This window comes from Bos grunniens, chromosome X, assembly GCF_055505025.1.
Source record: "Bos grunniens cultivar Pamir isolate PY7600 chromosome X, Bosgru_T2T1.0, whole genome shotgun sequence".
Taxonomy (NCBI): Eukaryota; Metazoa; Chordata; class Mammalia; order Artiodactyla; family Bovidae; genus Bos; species Bos grunniens.
Genome location: NC_141194.1, coordinates 751,340 through 773,491, shown reverse-complemented (window position 1 = coordinate 773,491; position 22,152 = coordinate 751,340). Strand labels below are relative to the sequence as shown.

The window sequence follows — 22,152 nt, the reverse complement described above, 5'->3', positions numbered from 1 at the left end:
CCCAGACCCAGCCTTACGTTTCCCCTGGTGTTCACGAGGCTTTTTTTCAAAACGAAGCCAGCATTTGCATCATATGCAGTTAACCCTTCAAAGTAAGCAATACATGTGTGTGTGTAAGTCGCTCAGTCGTGTCTGATTCTTGCGACCCCGTGGACTGCAGCTCCGCCAGGCTCCTCGGTCCATGGGATTCTCCCGGCAAGGATACTGGAGTGGGTTGCCATTTCCTCCTCCAGGGGATCTTCCCGACCCAGGGATCGCAACCCGGTCTCCTGCATTGGCAGGTGGATTCTCAACCATTTGAGGCACCAGGGAAGTCCCAAAACAATACAGGAGCATTTAGGATATACACCACTACTACTGCTAAGTCGCTTCAGTTGTGTCCGACTCTGTGCGACCCCATAGACAGCAGCCCACCAGGCTCCCCCGTCCCTGGGATTCTCCAGGCAAGAACACTGGACTGGGTTGCCATTTCCTTCTCCAATGCATGAGAGTGCAAAGTGAAAGTGAAGTCACTCAGTCGTGTCCGACTCTTAGCGACCCCGTGGACTGCAGCCTACCAGGCTCCTCCATCCATGGGATTTTCCAGGCAAGAGTACTGGAGTGGGGTGCCATTGCCTTCTCCGACGCTGTAGCCTGGAAGCCCCCAGAAGCTGGAAGAGGCGGGAAGGACCCTGCTCTGGAGCCTCTGGATGGAGCTCAGCCCTGGGACCCCTTGAGCTCAGAAGTCTGGTCCCTAGGACTCCGGGAGGATGGATGTCTGTGGTTTTAACCCCCCAGTGTTGGGTTCTGGCAGCCCCAGGAGACTGACCAATACTGGCAAGTTTCCACTCTCTCTGTGGGCACTGGGAAGCCACGGTCACCAGTTGGCACTTTCTACTATAAACCAGAGCCCAGCCTTCCACACCTCTTTATTGGTTCGTCTCTGCTTCCTTTCTGGCCCCGCAGAGAAGCCCAAGCGTGTGGGCAGCCCCTCCTCCCACCCACTGTGGAACCGTCACTCACTTGCTCAGTCGTGTCTGACTCTTTGCGACCCCATGGGCTGCAGCACACCAGGCCTCCCTGTCCATCACCATCTCCCAGAGGTTGTTCAAACTCATGTCCATCGAGGCAGTGATGTCATCCAACCATCTCATCCTCTGTCGTCCCCTTCTCCTCCTGTCCCCAATCTTTCCCAGCATCGTGGTCTTTTCCAATGAGTCAGTTCTTCAAATCAGGCATCCAAAGTATTGGAGTTTCAGCTTCACCATCAGTCCTTCCAGTGAATATTTAGGGCTGATCTCCTTTAGGATGGACTGGTTGGATCTCCTTGCAGTCCAAGGGACTCTCAAGAGTCTTCTCCAACACCACAGTTCAAAAGCATCCATTCTTCGGCGCTCAACCTTCCTTACGGTCCAACCAACTCTCACATCCGTACATGAAAAACCATAGCTTTGAGTAGACGGACCTTTGTCAGCAAAGTGATGTCTCTGCTTTTTAATAGACTGTCTAGGTTTATTGTAGCTTTGTTTCCCAAGAGAATTAGCCGTTTTCTGACCTCATATTGCAGCCCTCTGGCCCTGCAGCTCCCTCTGAGGTTGGTGGCAAACAAGACTTCCTATGGAAGTCCACTGACATCTCCTCTTCCTCATTAAACAGCTTCCAAGCTCTGCCCATTTCGCATTTACTCATTTCCAGACCTGACTCTTACCGACTGGGGGGCGGGTGGTCAGTGTCTGACCGTGTATCTCCAAACATCTGTATTCATTTCGCTCGTAACCCAGATACAGGCTGATGGTCAGACCATCAGCTAACTCTCAGCAAAGCGCCGTGTCTTTCCCAGGCTCCAGATGAAAACCAGAATTAAGTTGGCAAGCCCTGAAATGTCCTTCTGGGCTCCCCTCCCCCCGGGTCATCTGGGACCCTCTCCGGGGGACGGGCTCTTTGGAGACCCTTCCTCCGGGCCAGGTCAGATTCACCAGGTTTTCCCCATAGGTTGTGGTGTGTGGTCTGCCCAGACTGGGAGACCCTCGTCTCTGACCTTCTCCAGCTGAGCTTGCGGGGGTCGGGGGGGGGATCCAGGCAGGAGACGTGTCTGTGGAGTTTTATGTCTAATACAGACTAGTGCCCAAGAGGGCTCACTGTGGCACCTTCGCTTAAAATATCTTTTTCTGGGGGAACGCCAAGCACCTCCTGAGAAATCGCCAAGACGCGCAACTGGGTCTGTGTTCAGTGGCATGCGAGCGAGCTTTTCCATGTTGCCAGGGCTTCCCTGGTGGCTCAGGTGGTAAAGAATCTGCCTGCAAGGCAGAAGACACAGGTTCTATCCGTGGGTCAGGAAGATCCCCTGGAGGAGGGCATGGCAAGCCACTCCAGTATTCCTGCTGGGGGAAATCCCGTAGACAGAGGTGCCCATAGGGTCGCAAAGAGTAGGACGCAAATGAAGCGACATAGCACGCATACACTGGGGAATCAAGGGTGGGCAGAACTATCTATATATCGCTGCCTCTATCTCTTCGTCTCTGTGACTTTCTCTGTCTACTGATCTGCTAAGCAAATCTCTCCCACTTCTTCACACAGCTGGCGTTCTGGTTCACCCACGAAGCAAGCCCTTGTGACTCTCACAATAGGTGCAACCTGCAAAGTCCTATTTCCCGGCAGGTCCGCCGCCCAACCCCCCTAGCCCAGGCCAGCTCTCTCTCTTTTTTTTTTTCTTTACACAGTGGCGCTTCACGTTAATTAATGCTTAATTAATGCATCAACTTTGAGTGGCTTCCTGCCTTAGAGACAGAGGCTAAATTTGCAGGTGTGATTCAGACCCGACGGCTGAGGAGTGCAGCTTGCCAATGGAAAAAAAAAATTAAAGAACAAAACATTGTCATGCAAAAGAATTGCAGAGGTTTTTTTTTTTTTTTTCTTCCCCCTTTGGGTAGAAAGTGGACTCTGGCTCGTTTGGCGAAGTCTGGAGAGCAGAGAGAAACACACGGGAGTCTGAGAACCCTAGGCTGGGTCGTGGAGAAGACAGATGGAAATCACACACGTGTGGGCATGCAAATGATCTGTGATTCTCTGCGCCCCGATTGTGCAACTGTGGGACATGTAAACGGGGGACAGAGATAAGAGCCCTGCTCGTGCCTGTGTGCTCAGCCGTCCTGCGATCCGAGAGCTCCACTCAGAGCACAGAGGGACGGCCGCCCGGTGCAGTCTCCATCCGCCACCCCGTCTCCACCGCTCCGCCTGCAGAGCAGAGTCCCTGAGGGGACGCCACACCAGAGGTACCGTCCCGGGGTGACAGAGACAGGGGAGGGACCCTGGAGAACGTGGACTCTGGAGGTCATCAGGTCCCACTTAGAGTGTGGTTCTGGCCTCAGAGTGGCCGGAGGGCCGTGGAAGATATCTTGCAAGCGCCCACGCCCGGCGTGGAGTAGAGTTCCCGTTTCCTCGCCGGCGGGCGGTGGATGTCGGTGTTTTCAGAGCTCAGTCATTCTGATACCCATCAGGTGGCAGCTTGTCCTCAGTGGGGTGTTACTTTACAATTCCCTGACGGGCTTACGACCTGTAGCTTCTTTTCCTGCGCCTCTGTGCTGTCTGGACAACTTCTTCGATGAAGCTCTTGGGTCTTTGGCCACCCCTTTTTCACTTGGGTTGTTTATTTTCCTACTGATATTTTAAGAGCTCTTTACATATTGTGGATTCTGGTCTTTTTTTTTTCTCCCCCAGATACGTCTTTTGCAACTATTTCCCCCCAGTCTATGGCTTGTCTTATTTTATGGACAGAGTTGTTGGCAGGGCACATATTTTTAATTTTGACAAAGTCCAGCTTATCTGTGATTTCTTTCATGGATTGTGCTTCTGGGGCTGTGTCTAAGATGTTAGAGAAATCCCAGTGACGGTTTCGGCCGAGCCAAGAAAAAAGGTATCACCACACACAGGGTAATCTGGGTTTTTCTTCAGCATTATTGTGTAGAAGTCTTACTGTTTTCTGTTCACATCTGGACTGTGATCCATTTTGAGTTCATTACTACGAAGGGAGTGAGGTCTGTGTCTAGATTATTTTTCTTTCCTGCATATGGATGAGTTGCTCCAATATCGTTTTTTAAAGGGACTGTCTTCGCTCCTTTTTGTCAAAGATCTTTGCTCGTTTTTGCCTTTTTTTTTTCTTTGCTCCATTATAATGCTTTTTGGTCAAAGATCAGTTAAGCTCATGGAGAGTGTCTGCCTCTGTAGGCCCTGTTCTGTTGCATTGATCCATTTCTCTATCGTATCACCAATGCCGCACTGTCTTAAAAAAACATTTTTACCAAAAATATTCCTAAAAGATCATGATTCTTTTTTTTTTTCCACTTCACTATGGTTGGTGTAAAATAGTGTTTAAGTTACAGGTGTACAATCTAGTGATTCACAGTTTTTAAAGACAATACTCCCTTGACAGCTATCGTAAAATATTGGCTGTATTAACTGTGTTGTACAATATGTGTTTGTAGCTTTTTTTTTTTTTTGTATCTTCCCCAACACTTGTAAAATTATGTCTTCAGTTCAGTCGCTCAGTCGTGTCTGACTCTTTGCGACCCCGTGGACTGCAGCACGCCAGGCCTGCCTGTCCATCACCAGCTCCCAGACTTTGCTCAAACTCATGTCCATCGAGTCCGTAATGCCATCCAACCATCTCATCCTCTGTCGCCCCCTTCTCCTCCGGCCTTCAATCTTTCCCAGCATCAGGGTCTTTCCCAGTGAGTCAGTTCTTTGCATCAGGTGGCCAAAGGATTGGTGTTTTTCAGCTTCAGCGTCAGTCCTTCCAATGAATATTCGGGACCGATTTCTCACTGGAGCCTAGTGGGTTTACAATATGGTGTTAGTTTGTCTGCTGAACGGCAAACTGAATCAGCTATGAAAGTGTTAGCTGCTCGGTCGTGTCTGACTCTCTACAACCCCATGGACTGTAGCCCTCCAGGCTCCTCTGTCCATGGGATTCTCCAGGCAGGAACACTGGGGTGGGTTGCCATCCCCTCCTCAGGGTTTCTCATTAGTTAATCTATTTTATACATAATATCCTTGTAGCTTATTTTATAGATGAGAGCTTGTGCCTCGTATTCCCCTACCTCTGAATTTCCCTACCTCGCTTCCCTCCCACCCCACCATCTTGATGACTGTAATTACTACTGTAATTACTACAGCTTATTACTGTAATAAGTCTTGAAGTCAGGTGGTGTCAATGAGCCCATTTTCTCCTTCTCCTTAAGTTGTGTGTTGGCTATTCTGGACTTTTTGCCTCTCGCTAAGGGCTTCCCTGGTGGCTCAGATGGTAAAGAATCTGCCTGCAATGCAGGAGACCGAGGTTCAGTCCCTGGGTCCGGAAGATCCCCTGGAGAGGGGAATGGCAACCCACTCCAGTCTTCTTGCCTGGAGAATCCCATGGACAGAGGAGCCCAGTGGGCTGCTGTCCACGGGGTCGCAAAGAGTCGGACACCACTGAAGGGACTTAGCACATGCACATAGAGTCTAAAATCACTTGGTCAGTATCCGCGTCTCATAAAAGGTGTTAGAATTGCAGGGATATCTCCAGTGCCCCCACATAGGCCCCTTCAGGCAAGGCTGACAGCCCCATCTGGGAAGACAGCAGAGTTCAGATGGGTGAGCGAACTTGCGGATGTCTCAGATACCCCTGCTTCCCGAGAGTTTGACATTTTCCTTCCAGCGTGTTCTCTCAGATCCCATCTTGCAATTGCTCAGCAGACACGGAGCCTCGGTCAAGGGCAGGCGTGGTGACTGTCCCTGTGGGTGATGGCACAGTTACAGCATGGCCTGGGCAACACAAAACTAGCAAAATGTCGGAGTCCCCCAGAGGCCCAGTGTGTGAGACCATGTGCTTCCATGGCAGGGCGAGCGGGTTCCATCCCTGGTTGGGGAACTGACATCCCACCTTCCTCATGGAGCAGCTGTTTTATTTCTTTTCCAAATAAGAAAAATTGTAAAAGTAGAAGGAACTTAAAAAAAAAAAAAAAGGGAGGAAAAACTTTAGATACTGGTTAGAGAAGATACTCCTGAGCTAGGTATGAAATATACATGACATAGTGGCAAGATTTTGTAACCTAAAGATAATGATAAAGATAAAAAGGGGATGAGATGATTGGATGGCATCACCGACTCGATGGACATGAGTCTGAGCAAACTCCAGGAGTTGGTGATGGACAGGGAGGCCTGGCGTGCTGCAGTCCATGGGGTCGAAGAGAGTCAGACACGACTGAGTGACTGAACTGAACTGAACTGAAAGATAGAAAATATTGAGACTTCCCTGGTGGTTCAGAGGTTAAGACTTTGCCTCCCAGTGCAGGGGGAGTAGGTTCAATTCCTGGTCAGGGAGCTGAATTCCCACATGCCTTTTGGCCAAAAAGCCAAGACGTAAAACAGAGGGAGTATTGGAGCAAATTCCATAAAGCAAACCACTTTAAAAAAAATGCTCCACTTGACAAAATGATCCATATGAAACACATCTTTAAAGATGCAAAATGCGAGTGCATCTATCAGACGCCACCAACAGAAGTAAAAGTTGCACATTGTGTACAGAGAACTGCTGGCAGCACACGGGCCAGAAAAAGTGATGTGATTCAGGGTCATCAGCACAGCACACAGAGAGCAAAGCAGAGTTCCGGTGTGGCCAGTTCAAGACCCGAACAGGACTGTGTGGTTTGCAAATACGCACGACTGTATGTAAAGGAGATACCTAATGTCACTCTACTGTATAACACAAAGAACTCTACCCAATACTCGGTAACGGCCTAAGCGAAAAAAAGAATCTGAAAAAGAGGGGAGGTACGTGTCCATGTGTAGCTGATTCACTTTGCTGTGTACCTGAGGGCTAGTCCGACATTGTACATCAACTATATACTCTTATAAAACTGGTTAAAAAGCAGCTGCAAATTTCTGAGCTTGTGATCATATTTGTAATCAAGGCAAATACATATATTAATTATAAATATGCGTGTGAAGCACATATAGTCTTTTCTTTCCTTTCTAGCGACTGAAGTTCTTCCGTGAATACGAACATAAACCATTCAGAATAGGAAAAATACTAAAACTTGTGAGGACGGAGAGGCATCAGTCGGGAGATTGGGACAGACAAATACAGAGCACTATATATAGACAGACAGTCAAGAAAGACCTGCTGTACAGCACAGGGAACTCTACTCAATATTCTGTAATAACGTATATGCTGAAAGAACCTTAAAAAGAATCTTAATAACCTGTATGGGAAAAGAATCTTAAAATCTTAAAAAAAAATCTTTTAAGAATCTTAAAAATCTTACATATATATATATGTAAAACTGATTCACTTTACAACAGAAATGAGCTCAACATTGTAAATCAACTATGTTTCAGAAAAAAAAAGTTTATAAAAAAAATTTTTTAACAACAACAAAAAATGGGAGATTGGGATTGACAAATATGCACCATTGAAATTATGCATAAAATAGATGAGCAATGAGAACCTACTGTACAACACAGGGAACTCCACCCAGGCCTCTGTGGCACCTTGCTCATCGGCCAGACCCCAATATAAAATAAAAAGTTTAAAGTTTGGAAAAAAAAAAAAAAGAATCAGTAGCCTAAAAACTAAAGCACACATGTTATTCTGTGAATGCAAAAGCCTTATACTTAACTTGTTGACGATTGTGCAGAGTTTTGATCTGTTTTTTTATATTGTTACATACCCAAGTAAGTTGGAGAGCAAAAAGAATCATACTCTGTGTTGACCTAAACGGGAAGGAAATCCAAAAAAAAGAGGGGATATATGTATATGTATAGCTGATTCACTTTGCCGTACAGCAGAAACTAACCTAACATTCTGAAGCAACCCAGGGGCTGTGCTTAGTCACTCAGTCGTGTCCGACTCTTTACAACCCCATGGACTGTAGCCCGCCAGGCTCCTCTGTCCATGGGATTCTCCAGGCAAGAAGACTGGAGTGTGTCGCCATTTCCTTCTCCAGGGGATCTTCCCAACCCAGGTCTCCTGCGTTGCAGGCAGATTCTTTACCATCTGAGCCACCAGGGAAGCCCAAGAATACTGCAGTGGGTAGCCTATCCCTTCTCCAGGGGGTTTTCCTGACCCAGGGATTGAACCCAGGTTTTCGGCATTGCAGGTGGATTCTTTACCAGCTGAGCCACCAGGAAAGTCAAGTACTGCAATAGAAAGCAACTAGATTGCAATAAAAAATAATTTTTTAAAAAAGGCAGTGTAATTTGGTGAAAGAGAGACGCACAGATCAATGGAAACACAATAGCGATCCCAGAAATATATCCGCACGAATATGATCCACTCGATTGTGTGGAAACAGCTGCTACCATCACGCTGATAAGACAGAGTTGAGTGACCCAACGGTGGGTCTGGCTTGGTTTGGCAAAGCCATTTCACGGAGGAAGTGCCAGTGGAGAACTCGAGAAAGACAGTCAACCCCAGAAAATAGAAGCAGAGACTGTCGACCTCTTCGGCCCTCGTGTGAGGTGTGACTTGAACCTTGGGTGACATGGCAAATCTCACCCCTCAGATGGAAACGATGACGCAGGCTGCTGGCGGACTGTGGTTGTTGACAGCGTGACGAATGAGTGCCCCCTTCCCCCATCCCACCCTTGTTTTCTTTTCTGCAACTTCAGGTTGGCGCCGTGTGTGGGAAGGATCTGGGGTGATGGTGGCTCTATTTTTTTTGGCGGGAAAATGTAGAGAATTGCTATCATTCCATCCTTCAAGAGTCTGGTAGAAATCACCAGTAAGTCCTTCTGCACATGGTGCTTTTTTTTTGGGGGGGGCGGACGTTAATGATTATTGATTCTGTTCTTTAATAAACACAGACCGATTCTAATGGCCTGTTTACCCTTGGGTGTGTCTCAGCAGGTCGTGTCAAGGATGTGGTCCAATCATCTAGGTAACAAAATCTGTGGGCACAGAACTCGTCATAGTATTGCTTGATTGTTCCTTCAATGTCTTTGGAAAGGGCAACCCACTCCAGTGTTTTTTTTAATTCTAATTAATTTAGTTTTAATGAAAGGATAATTGTTTTACAATATTGTCTTGGTTTCTGCCATATGGCAAGATGAATCAGCCACAGGAATACATACCTTCCTCCCCTCTTGAACCTCCCTCCCCACTCCGCTTTTCTTGCCTGGAGAATCCCACGGACAGAGGAGCCTGGCGGGCTACAGTCCACGGGGTCGCAGAGAGGCGGACACGACTGAGTGAGTAAGCAAGCGGTCTGTAGTGGCAGCCTGTCTCTGGTTTCCGATTTTTGTGATGTGTGTCTGTGTCTCTTTTATTGTTTTTATTGGAGGACAGCTTCTTTGCAATGCTGCCTCAGTTTCCAGGGTACGGCCAAGTGAATCGGCCGTACGCATACCTGTGTCCCCTCCTTTGTGGATTTTTCTTTCCGTTTGGCTCACCACACGGCAGTGAGTACCGTTCCCTGTGTTAGACAGTAGCTTCTCATTAGTTATCTACTTTATACAGAACATCAGTTGTATATAAGTGTCAGTTCCATCTCCCAATTCATCCTACCAACCCTTCCCCAGGTGGTGTCCATATATTTATTCTCTGAGTCTCTTTGTTTTTCCTTTGCCTGACTGGCAGTTTATTGACTTTCTCCATCTCTTCCAAGACCCAGCTCTTGATGTCTTTCTCTTTCCTCTCTTGATTTTCTGTTTTCAGTTTCTGCGCTTTCTGCTCTCACTTTTATCACTTCCTGTGTTTTACTCCCTTGGGATTTAAACGGATCCTCCTGTTCTAATTTCTAAGGTGGAAGTCTCCAGGGTTGGTTTTACATCTATTCTCCTTGCTAACTAACGTAACGCATTCAATTTAACATGAGCGTAGCCTTTGTATCGGAATCCTGTGTGTGTGTTCGTTGCTCCGTAGTAAACGTGAGTCTTTGACACCCCGTGGACTGTAGCCCTGCCGGGCTGCTCTGTCCATGGGATTCTGCAGGCAAGAACACTGGAGTGGGTTGCTATGCCCTCCTCCAGGGGATCTTCCCGACCCAGGGATCGAACCCGGCTGTCCTGCACTGCAGGCAGATTCTGCACCATTTGAACCACAATTTGGGCTTTGAAAGACGTTATTGCAGCCATGTAGAGAAATGCTTGCACAGATGTGTGTCTACAGAGTACAGAGTTCAGGCAATGCGTCCGAGTGCCCACAGCCTGGGGAGCAAGAGGACATACACCCGCTGGGTATTCAAGTGTAGAAAATGGCAGAGAGACACTGTGTATACGTGACTGAGGCGTTCATAAACGCCCAAAGTGAGAAGGTCATGGCAGGCGATGTGTACAGCATGCACGGTAAAACGTCTGCCTGTGTGGGTGAGTGTCGTTGACTAAAACATAGAGTCACGACCGGAAATTAATAAGGGAGGTATTTTATTTGCTGGGCATGTTGAGGACTCCGAGCCTGGTGGGGGACAGCATCTTGGTAGCTCTGAGAAAACTGCTCCAAGGAGGCGGGGAGACGGGGGTCAGGCTGTTTACAAGTTTGCAACAAAGGGAGCAGGCGGTCTGAATAGCAAAGATCAGGTATCAGGGAAGGAATTGGGCATTCTGCGTATGGGAGGATGCAGGCCTGTGGGTCACTGAATTCATTCATGCTGTCCATATGCACCTCAGCTGTCTTGGCAAATCCTGTTCCTTGTTTACCTTGCTGTTGTCCAGTCGCTCAGTCGTGTCCGATTCTTTGCGACCCCATGGACCGCAGCACGCCAGGCCTCCCTGTCCGTCACCAACTCCTGGAGCTTGCACAAACTCATGTCCATCAAGTCGGTGATGCCATCCAACCGTCCCATCGTCTGTCGTCCCCTTCTCCTCCTGCCTTCAATCTTTCCCAGCATCAGGGTCTTTTCCAGTGAGTCAGTTCTTCGCATCAGGTGACCAAAGGACTGGAGTTTCAGCTTCAGCATCAGTCCTTCCAATGAACACCCAGGACTGATCTCCTTTAGGATGGACTGGTTGGATCTCCTCGCAGTCCAAGGGACTCTCAAGAGTCTTCTCCAACACCACAGTTCAAAAGCATCAATTCTTTGGCCCTCAGCTTTCTTTATGGTCCAACTCTCACATCCATACATGACCACTGGGAAAACCATAGCTCATGCAGAGGGCAGAACTTGCTGATGGCCTTGACCTTTCTAGTTTACTGGTATGCGAGGAGATACTCTCATTTCACAGTGTATGTATGTGAAATGTGTGTTTCAGGCACACCGAGACGTGCCTGGAAGGATGCTACAGAGCAGACGCCTCCCACTGACCAGCTACGGGGTGGGCCAGGGCCCTCGAGGGAAAATAAGTTCCAACGCTGTTTCTTTCTAATGTTTATTTGTTTGGCTGAGTCGGGCCTTAGCTGTGACGCTCGGGCTCAGTACTTAGGGCTCGTGGCTGAGTTGCCCGGAGGCACACGCGACCTCAGTTTCCCAACCAGGGGTCGAACCCACGTCTCCTGCACTGTAAGGCGGATTCCTTTATTTATTTGTTTTTGAAACTGTAAAGTTTTTATTATTGGTGTGTAGACAATTAACAATGTTGTGATGGTTTCAGGCGGACAGCAAAGGGACTCAGGCTTACATATACATGTATGCATTCTCCCCAAAACTCCCCTCCATCCCGGCTGCCACACGACACTGAGCAGAGCTCCCTGTGCTGTCCAGCAGCTCCTTGCTGGTTCTCCATGTTAAACACAGCAGTGTGTCCATGTCCATCCCAAACTCCCTGGCTATCCCTTCCCCCATCCTTCCCCCTGGTGATCATAAGGTTATTACAGAGTATTGAGCAGATTTCCCTGTGCTGTCCAGCAGATCGTTGCTGCTTCTCCATGTTAAAGACAGCAGTGTGTCCATGTCCATCCCAGACTCCCTGGCTATCCCTTCCCCCATCCTTCTCCCTGGTGACCATAAGTTCATTTTCCAAGTCTGTGAGCCTCTTTCTATTTTGTAAGTAAATTCATTTGTATCATGTCTTTTTGGAGTCCCCGTGTAACTGACGTCCAAGACGGCTGCCCTTCTCTGTGTGACTTACTTCACTCAGCAGGAGAATCTCTGGGTCCACCCTGTTGGTGCGGATGGCTGTATTCCGTTCCTTTCTGTGGCTGAGTCATACTCCATTGTGTATGCACAGCGCATCGTCTTTCTCCACTCCTCTGTTGGTGGACATCTTGGTTGCTTCCATGTCCTGGCTGTTGTAAACGGCCCTGCTGGGGTGCGTGGGTCATTTCAGAGCGTGTTTTTCTCTGCATGCCTGCCAGGGGTGAGATGGCTGGATCACACAGTAGGTCTCCGTTTAGTTTTCTAAGGAACCTCCATTCTGTTCTGCGCAGCGGCGGCAGCCATGTACAGCCAACGGTGAAGGCGGGTCTGCCAGGTGGATTCTTCACCCCGAAACACCAAGGAAGTCCCTCGGTGTGCGTTCACGTCACGCTGACGGCAGTTTCCCCATCTTCACCTTGGTCAGCGTCCACCGAACGACCCGCGAGGCTGTTGCCCATATCCTCACGTCTCTGTCTTTCCTGCAATCTCATCCCTTCACGCCCTACGTTTTCCGAAAGATTCCTCCCCCTCTTTCGTTTCGCAGGATGATTGCTCTGGCTTTCTGTACTCCATCGGCTCAACTCTGCCTCTTTTTGCTTGTGTGTCTGTTTCCTGGGGCTGCTGGAAGGAAACCGTCTCCCCCCCACCCAACTGGGAGCAGAGCTTGAACAACTCAGATTCAGTGCCTGCAGACCTGAAGTCAAGGTGTGTGTGGGAGGGTGGGTTCCTTCTGAAGGCTGTGGCTGGGAATCTTTCCCACGCCTCCATCCCAGCCTCTGGGCTTCCCTGGTGGCTCGGATGGTAACGAACCCGCCTGCCAATGCAGGAGACACAGGTTCGATCCCCGAGTCAAGAAGATCCCCTGGAGAAGGGAAGAGCAGCCCACTCCAGTGTTCTGGCCTGGAGAATCCCATGGACAGAGGAGCCTGGCGGGGCTATGGTCCACGGGGTCGCAAAGGGTCAGACACGACTGAAGCGACTCAAACTTTCACTTGTCACTTCGTCTCGGCTTCTGGTGTTTCCTGGCCCATCCTTGGCGTTCCTTGGCTTATTGAAGCATCTTCTCCACCTCTGCCTCCATTTCTGCCCAGCCGTCTCCCTCCTTCTGCCCAATGCCTGCCTGCATTTTTAATATTTATATCCTTCTTGCTGCATTGCATGTTAGCTGTGGTACTCAGGGTCTCCATTGCAGCTCACAGGGTCCAGGCTGCTCAGACTCCAGCTGACATCTGAAGGCTCAGTCCTGTGGCTCGCAGGTCGAGATGCCCCAAGGCACGTGAAATCTTAATTCCCCTACCAGGTATCAAACCTGTGTCTCCTACCTCGGAAGGCAGATTCCCAACCCTTGTACCACCAGGGAAATCCCCCTAAACATCCCCTTTTTATAAGGACACCGGTCATAGCAGACACGTTTCTCCTCTCGCTCCAATAAGACCTCATGCGTGGTCAGTCGCTTCAGTTGTGTCCGACTGTCTGCAGTCCCATGGACTGCAGCCTGCCAGGCTCCTCTGTCCATGGGATTCTCCAGGCAATGACACTGGAGTGGGTTTCCATGCCCTCCTCCAGGAGATCTTACCATCCCAGGGATCGAACCCGCATCTCTTGCATTTGCAGGCAGGTTCTTTACCCACTGAGCCAACTCGGAAGTCCAGACGGACCTCACGTGAACCTAAAAGAATTACATCTGCAAAGACACACCCCCTCTCCCCGCCTTGGAACGAAGGCGACCCTTTTACATACAGCGAGTTAGAGCTTCAGCCTGAACTTGAAAGGGGGAGACACAATTCACCCGTGACAGCCACAGAGTTTCCGGCATCTTTTCTGTGTCACCCCCATGGTCAACCAGAAAACCCATCACAGCTTCCTCTCCTGGGCAGGTTCACAAACATTGCCCAGGGCCTCGGATCAAGGGCAAGAGGGCAGGATCTCCCACACGAGGCCGACGACTCACCCCTTCCCTGGCAGGCAGTGGCCGGAATGTCTGGGCGTGATGGTCAGATTCCAAAGCGGCCTTGTGTAGCTGCCAGCTCTCCATGATTTGCCACTTGTAAAGTCTTCTGTCCACGCTCGTGACTTAGCCCTGATGCTGGCGGGGACCCGGCTGGACTCAGCTAGAACCCTCCCCTCCGGGATGTACTGAGGTCTGAACAGCTCTTAGAGGTCTTCTCCTTGATGCCTAAAGCGGGGGCCAGCAAAGATGTACCCACATCCTGACCCCCTGGAACCCACGAGTGGGGAGAACAATGTGGTCTCTGCGGATGTCATGAAGGGAAGGGCCTGAGATGAGGCCCTCCTGGATTCTGAGCTGTGCTGTGCTCAGTCGCTCAGGCGTGTCCAACTCTCTGTGACCCCATGGACTGTAGCCCACCAGGCTCCTCTGTCCATGGGATTCTCCAGGCCAGAATACCAGAGTGGGTTGCCATGCCCTCCTCCAGGGGATCTTCCCGACCCAGGGATAGAACCCAGGTCTCTCCTACTGCAGGCAAATTCTTTACCACCTGAGTCAGCAGGGAAACCCAAGAATAACTGGAGTGGGTTGCCATTCCCTTCCCAGGGGATGTTCCCCACCCAGGAATTGAACCCAGGCCTCCCTCAATGTAGGCAGATTCTTTACCAGCTGAGCCACCAGGGAAGCCCCCTCCTGGATGGGGGTGGCCCTAAACGCAATGACAAGTAACCTTCCACAAAGTTCATCAGTCAGTGACTCTAAGATATTTTTTGAAATCCTGCCAATAGATGATGGGCACCTACATAAAGATTCTGGATATTATAAAATAATTAGCCTCCAATAAAATTAATTAAAAAAGCAATGCCCAAAAAAAGATTCTCTAAAGATGAGTGCATTAACTATCATGATCGAATTTCAGAAGAAATCCACCTGTTGTTTGCTGAGTTATTTATAGGGCTGTAGCTCAGTGGGGTGGTGTAGTGGGTTGAAGGCTGCCCCCCTAAGATTCATGCCCACTCAGAAACTCAGGCCGGGCATTATTAGAAAATAGGGTCTCTGCAGAGGTGACAGAATGAAGGGTCTGAGATGAGGTCCTCCTGGATGGGGGTGGCCCTAAACCCAGGGACAGTGTCCTTATAAGACAGCAAAGAGGAGAGACACAGATGCAGAGGAGAAGCCACGTGCAGACGGAGGCAGAGACGGGAGGGAGGCGGCCACCAGCTCAGGGACGGATGCCTGGAGCCCCCAGAAGCTGGAAGAGTTGGAAGGACCCTCCCCTGGGGCCTCTGCAGGGAGCTCAGCCCTGGGACTCCTTGACCTTAAAGGATAGATGTCTATGTTCACCAGCTCCCCAGTTTGTGGCCCTCTGTTAGGACAGTCCAGGACACCCCCCAGTTACTGGTCTAGCTAGTATTTGTGGACACACCCAGGCTGACAGCGTGGTTTGCCGTCGCTGAGTCCCTTGGCCCCACGACCACCCTCAGAGGGTGAGTCTCTATCCGCGATATGACCGATGAGGACTTTGAGGGTCTGGGTGGACAGGACCTCACAGCCTGCCTCTTCCCAACCCTTCCTGCACCCGGCAGCTGTGAGCTCTGTGTGGTTAAGTCATCCCAGGATTCTCGACCCAGGATTCAAACCTGGGCCTCCTGGGCCAGGAAGATCCCCTGGAGGAGGGCATGGCAACCCACTGCAGTGTTCTTGCCTGGAGAATCCCATGGACAGAGGAGCCTGGTGGGCTACAGTCCGTGGGGTCGCAAAGAGTCGGACGTGACTGAGCGAGTAAACAGCAACATGCCAGGAGTGAATACTCTGTGGACCGCACGGCAGCACCCATGTGGACTCTGTGATGTCACCAGCTCTCTGAAGCCGTGGCCTTTGAGTGCTTTGGGGCTGAGGGTCCCAGAGCTGCCCCCACAAAGCACCACGACTTGGGTGGCATAAGACCCTAAGAAACCCAGAAAAGATGCCAGCCCACACTGGCGCAGGGCTGGGTCATGCTTTCCTCTTGGTCCAGACCCTCCAGTCCCTGTGTGAGCTCAGCCCCAGGAGAACCCCCCAGCGCTTGGGAAGTTTGGGCTGTTGTTGTTGCAAAGACTCACAGGAGGTCCTTAAAGAGCAGTCGTCCCTTTGACTCTGGGCTGTTTTTAACCCACCCCACCTGAGTAAGACCCACCTCAGAAGAGAGAGAAGGACCACTGTCCTGAGTATCTCTGACCTTCAGATGGTGGGGAATGGAGTCATGGGCTTGCTTTAAGTGTTAGCAGCTAGGTATGCATGGATGGATGGATAGATGGATAAGTGACTGGATGGATAGATGGATGGATGGATGGGTGAATGGATGGATAAGTGAGCGGATGGATGGATGGATGGATGGGTGAATGGATGGATAAGTGAGCGGATGGATGGATGGATGGATGGATGGGTGAATGGATGGATAAGTGAGTGGATGGATGGATGGATGGATGTGTGGATGAATGGATAAGTGAGTGGATAGATGGATGGATGGATGGGTGGATTAATGGATAAGTGAGTGGATGGATGGATGGATAGACGGATGATTTATGGATGGGTGGGTGGATGGATGATGGATGGATGGATGGATAAGTGAGCGCATGGATGGATGGATGGATGGATGATGTATGGATAGATGGATGGGGGATAGGTGGATGGATGGATGGGTGGATGGATAAGTGAGTGGATGGATGGATGGATGATGGATGGATAGATGGGTGGATGGATGCATGGACTGATAAATGAGTGGATGGATGGTTGGATGGATGGGTAGATAAGTGAGTGGGTAGATGGATGGATGATGGGTGGATAAACAGCATGTGGTCTATTCACACAGTGGAATATGACACAGTTGTGAAAAAAGAGTGAAGCTCTGACACAGGCTACAGCGTGGCTGGACCCTGAACACACACTGCTCAGTGAGAAAAGCAGACACAGAAGGACACACAGTGTGTGATTCCACTGATATGAAACATCCTGAACAGGCAAATCCGCAGACTCAGAAGGCACACCAGGGGCTGGGAAGACGTGGGAACTCTTAAGGGTACAGCGTCTCCTTTTGAGGGGGATGGACATGTCTGGAGCCAGACAGAGATGATGGTCGTGAAGGCTTGTGAGCCCTGCTCTGTACCACAGAACCCTCCACTTTCAGCATGGCATGATAGGTGAATCTGAGCTCCAGTTTTTAAATGTGTATCTGGGGAAGGGATGCAGGGGTGATGGCCATGGCGTGCAGGGCTTCTTTTCAAGACAATGAGAACGTTCTGGGATTGCGTGATGGGGCTGGTTGCTTCTCTTTGCAAATATACGAAAAACCACTGTAGTGTCTCTGGTGGCTCAGATGGTCAAGAATCGGTCTGCAATGCAGAAGATGCAGGTTTGATCCCTGGGTCAGGAAGACCCCCTGGAGGAGGGCATGGCTGCCCACTCCGGTTTTCTTGCCTGGAGAATCCCATGGACGGAGGAGCCTGGCGGGCTACAGTCCATGGAGTCACAGAGAGTCGGACACGACTGAGGGGCTAACGCCCGCAGCGCTACGTCGACTTTGCAGAGGTGACCTTGATGATGTTTTCCTGGTGGCTCTGTAAAGCCGTTAAGAAGAGAGGTCGACGGGCATGGGGGGTTCCCAGGAGCCAAGGGCGCACGGGCTGCAGCTCTGTGCAAGCTTGTGTGTGATGCCTGCATGTAGCTTCCTGCAGAACCTCCGCCCCACACCGCACCCTGCGGCCCCCAAGCCTGCAGGCTGCCCCGTGCCTCTGGCAAAGAGTCACCTCTGCCTGCCCAGCACCCCGGGGACCGTCTTGTGGTCGCCAGCAACTGTTTCTGGCTCATTTCACGCCACTTCCATCCCTCACCCCCTGGGCCTCCGCCCCGCCCGCGGCTTTGGGAGCCGGCCGCATCTGTTAGATGTGATTTCTTTATGAATCAGCCGTGCGTCGCCGTGCTGCAGGGGAGGGGGCTGCCTGCCCGGTCTCCGAGACAGGCACAGGTGAAAGCTTGGGGGGGCCCCCGGGGGGCTGGTGGTGGTGGTGTGGTGGGGGGAGGCGGCAGCTTCGGGGTGCAGACGGAGGCCTCCTGGACGCCCACGTGGCTTCTCTGCGGGGGCCAGCCGCTGTGTTATGCAAATGAAGTCTCTTTTGAAGCTCCCACCAGGAGGTTATGACAGATCCGGGGGAAGGAAGGGGGGGGTCATCACCGGGCAGAAGTGGAAAAGTGTGTTAGCCGCTGACTTGTAGCCCGACTCTGCGACCCCGTGGACTGTAGCCCCGCCAGGCTCTTGTGTCCGTGGGATGCTCTGGACAAGAATACTGGAGTGGGTTGCCATGCCCTCCTCTAGGGGATCTTCCCCAACCTGGGATCAAACCCAGGTCTCCTGCACTGCAGGCAGATTCCTGACCATCTGAGCCCCCAGGGGAGCCCCCAGCAGGCTCCCCGCCCCCCAGTGCCACTCGATGGGGGAGGCTGGGCTTTCTGTCTCCAGCTCTGTGCACCCCCCCATCTTCTCAGATTCCCCCCACCCCCCCGACTGTGGACACGCAGTAGTCTCCTAGTCCCCTCAGCCCCATCCCCTCCCCGAGTTCCCCTTTCCCCTACAGATCAGAGACCTCTGTCCTCTCCACTGTCCCCCACCATGTGGCCTCCACGTGTGATCCTGAGACGTTGGGGACATTTTGCTCCTGAACCCCAAAGATGGATGGAGGTTGGGGGCCGTGAGGTGGGGGGTTGCACCCCACACACACCATCACAACTGTACGATCGCACCTGGCCATGAGCTAGTGGTGCGGAAAGTTTCCTACTCAAAGCGAAACCAGGGTCATTTTTAAATGGGTTTGAGGAACCTCATTCGGCACACCCCCACCGCAGATGTTACATCTCCTGCGGAGGAACAGACAGATGCCCCGGGGTGCCAGGGTCCGAGAGGGGAGCTGCAATGCCATGAGCGTTGAAGGGCCCGGCGACTCACGGGCCATGATTCCTGCCAACAGACACCCTGGGGATGCACACCCTCCCCGGAACGCACCAGCAGGTGTCCCACTGCAAGGCGCACGTGAGCCAGGGGGCGTCTTCCGGGCCTGAGCTATAACGGGGGTGGCACCCGGTTGCCCAGCTGAGCCCCACACCCTGATTTCTGGAGCCCCGATATCAGGCGCGCACACACACACACAGACACGGTGAAAAACAGAAGTGATAGCTTCAGCCACAGGAAAAATAGCAACTTCATCAGGTGGCTGAGACAGTGAAGAATCCACCTGCAATGCAGGAGACCCGGGTTTGATCCCTGGGTTGGGAAGATCCCCCGGAGGAGGGCATGGCTTGCCTGCAAAAACCCTGTCGACAGAGAAGGCTGGCAGGGTACAGTCCATGGGGTTGCAGAGTCGGATGCGACTGAATGGACTGAGCAAAGAGATAACAAAACCATCCCCCAGACTTTGAAAAAACCAACAGAAATGAACTGCGAGCTGCCTTTGGGTTGCATTTACATAATTAGTTACAAAGAAAGTGACCCTGGGAACCCACTGTGTCCAGAAGGCGGAGGGCAGGCAGCCCCAGGAATTGCTTCTCCCCTGGGCCCTGGGCCCCTTTCTCTGTGTGAGTTTGAGGGGCCAGCCAGTCACGAGCAAGGTGCTCCGGGGACTTGTCTGTTTTGAGCGGGGAGGAAGGTCAGCAGGAAAAAACAGAAGTTCAAGAGTGCAAGTTTCAGGTTCCAGCAGCAGGAGGAGTCAGCACAGAACTCACCGTCTCCAGCAGGCTGGCACTTCCAGTCAGGCTGCAGGGCGTCTTACCAGCCCATGCTAAGTCATTCAGTCGTGTCTGATGCTTTGCGACCCCATGGACTGTAGCCCACCAGGCTTCTCTGTCCATGGGATTCCCCAGGCAAGAATACTGGAGTGGGTTGCCATTTCCTCCTCCAGGGGATTTTCCCAACCCAGGGATCGGACTGGGCCCTCCCGCACTGCAGGCAGACTTTCTGGCATCTAAGCCACGAGAAAAGCCCACAACTGAATACACATGTGTTTATATATATACATACACACGCATGTATATACCAGATTTATATCTGTGTGTTATGTATAGACACACACACATATATACATGCAGTGGGCTTCCCTGGTGGCACCAGTGGTAGAGAACGCAGGTGCCAACTTAGGAGACCTGAGTGCGATCCCTGGGTCAGGAAGATCCCCTGGAGGAGGGCACGGCAACTCTCTCCAGTACTCTTGCCTGGAGAATCCCACGGACAGAGGAGCCTGGTGGGCTATGGTCCAGAGGGTCACAAAAAAGTCAGACACCAGTGCAGTGACTAAGAATGCATACATGCAGTATGGTGTGTGTGTATATGTCACACACACACACACACACATACATATATACATGCAATGGGCTTCCCTGCTGGCTCAGGTAAAGAATATTCTGCAGACAAAGACTCCACCTGCAGTGCGGGAGATCTGGGTTCCACCCCTGGATTGGGATGATCCCCTGGAGAAGGGAAAGGCTACCCACTCCAGTATTCTGGCCTAGAGAATTCCATGGACTGTATAGTCCATAGGGTCCCAAAGAGTCAGACACGCCTGAGTGACTTTCACTTTTTTCACATACATGCAACATGGTGTGTGTGTATATATGTCACACATATATGTATACATGTCACACATATATACATGTATACATGCAAATGGTATGTGTGTGTATCACACATATATACATGCAATATGGTGTGTGTCATATATATATACATGTATACATGCAATATGGTGTGTGTGTGTATCACACATATAAATATGTATATACATACAATATGGGGTGTGTGTCACACACACATATATATACAAATTTACATGCAATATGGTGTGTGTGTCTATATCACATATATATACATATATACAGACAATATGGTGTGTGTGTCACACACACACACATATATATACATGCAACATGGTGTGGGTAATATATCACATATATGACTGTAATATGGTGTGTGTCAAGTATATATATACACACATGTACATGGTAAGTGGTGTGTGTATATATATCACATATATAGATATATACATGCAATATGGTGAGTGTATATATCACAGATATATATACATATATACATGTAATATGGTGTGTGTGTCACATATATATACATTCAGTTCAATTCAGTTCAGTCGCTCAGTTGTGTCCAACTCTCTGCGACCCCATGAATCACAGCACACCAGGCCTCCCTGTCCATCACCATCTCCCGGAGTTCACTCAAACTCATGTCCATCGAGTCGGTGATGCTAGCCAGCCATCTCATCCTCTTTCATCCCCTTCTCTTCCTGCCCCCTATCCCTCCCAGCATCAGAGTCTTTTCCAATGAGTCAACTCTTCACATGAGGTGGCCAAAGTACTGGAGTTTCAGCTTTAGCATCATTCCTTCCAAAGAAATCCCAGGGCTGATCTTCTTCAGAATGGACTGGTTGCATCTCCTTGCAGTCCAAGGGACTCTCAAGCATCTTCTCCAACACCACAGTTCAAAAGCATCAATTCTTCGGTGCTCAGCTTTCTTCACAGTCCAACTCTCACATCCATACATGACCACAGGAAAAACCATAGCCTTGACTAGATGGACCTTTGTTGGCAAAGTAATGTCTCTGCTTTTAAATATGCTATCTAGGTTGGTCATAACTTTCCTTCCAAGGAGTAAGTGTCTTTTAATTTCATTGCAATCACCATCTGCAGTGATTTTGGAGCCCCCCAAAGTAAGGTCTGACAGTGTTTCCACTGTTTCCTCATCTATTTACCATGAAGTGATGGGACCAGATGCCATGATCTTTGTTTTCTGAATGTTGAGCTTTAAGCCAACTGTTTCACTCTCCTCTTTCACTTTCATCAAGAGGCTCTTTAGTTCCTCTTCACTTTCTGCCATAAGGGTGGTGTCATCTGCATATCTGAGGTTATTGATATTTCTCCTGGCAGTCTTGATTCCAGCTTGTGCTTCTTCCAGCCCAGTGTTTCTCATGATGTACTCTGCATAGAAGTTAAATAAGCAGGGTGACAATATACAGCCTTGACGTACTCCTTTTCGTATTTGGAACCAGTCTGTTGTTCCATGTCCAGTTGTAACTGTTGCTTCCTGACCTGCATATAGGTTTCTCAAGAGGCAGGTCAGGTGGTCTGCTATTCCCATCTCTTTCA

At 50.3% G+C, this 22,152-nt stretch overlaps 1 protein-coding gene across 2 annotated transcripts in view; it reads left to right on the top strand.

The window, feature by feature from the left end:
• P2RY8 (P2Y receptor family member 8) overlaps window positions 1–22,152 on the top strand; it is a 49,094-nt gene that overhangs the window by 22,722 nt on the left and 4,220 nt on the right. Inside the window, exon 2 of one of the 2 annotated variants that reach the window (XM_086386050.1) lies at window positions 2,910–3,251. The exons of the other annotated variant lie outside the window; for it this stretch is intronic. The gene's annotated coding sequence lies outside the window, so the exon portion shown is untranslated. The remainder of the gene's footprint in view (window positions 1–2,909; window positions 3,252–22,152) is intronic. 2 annotated transcript variants of the gene reach the window in all.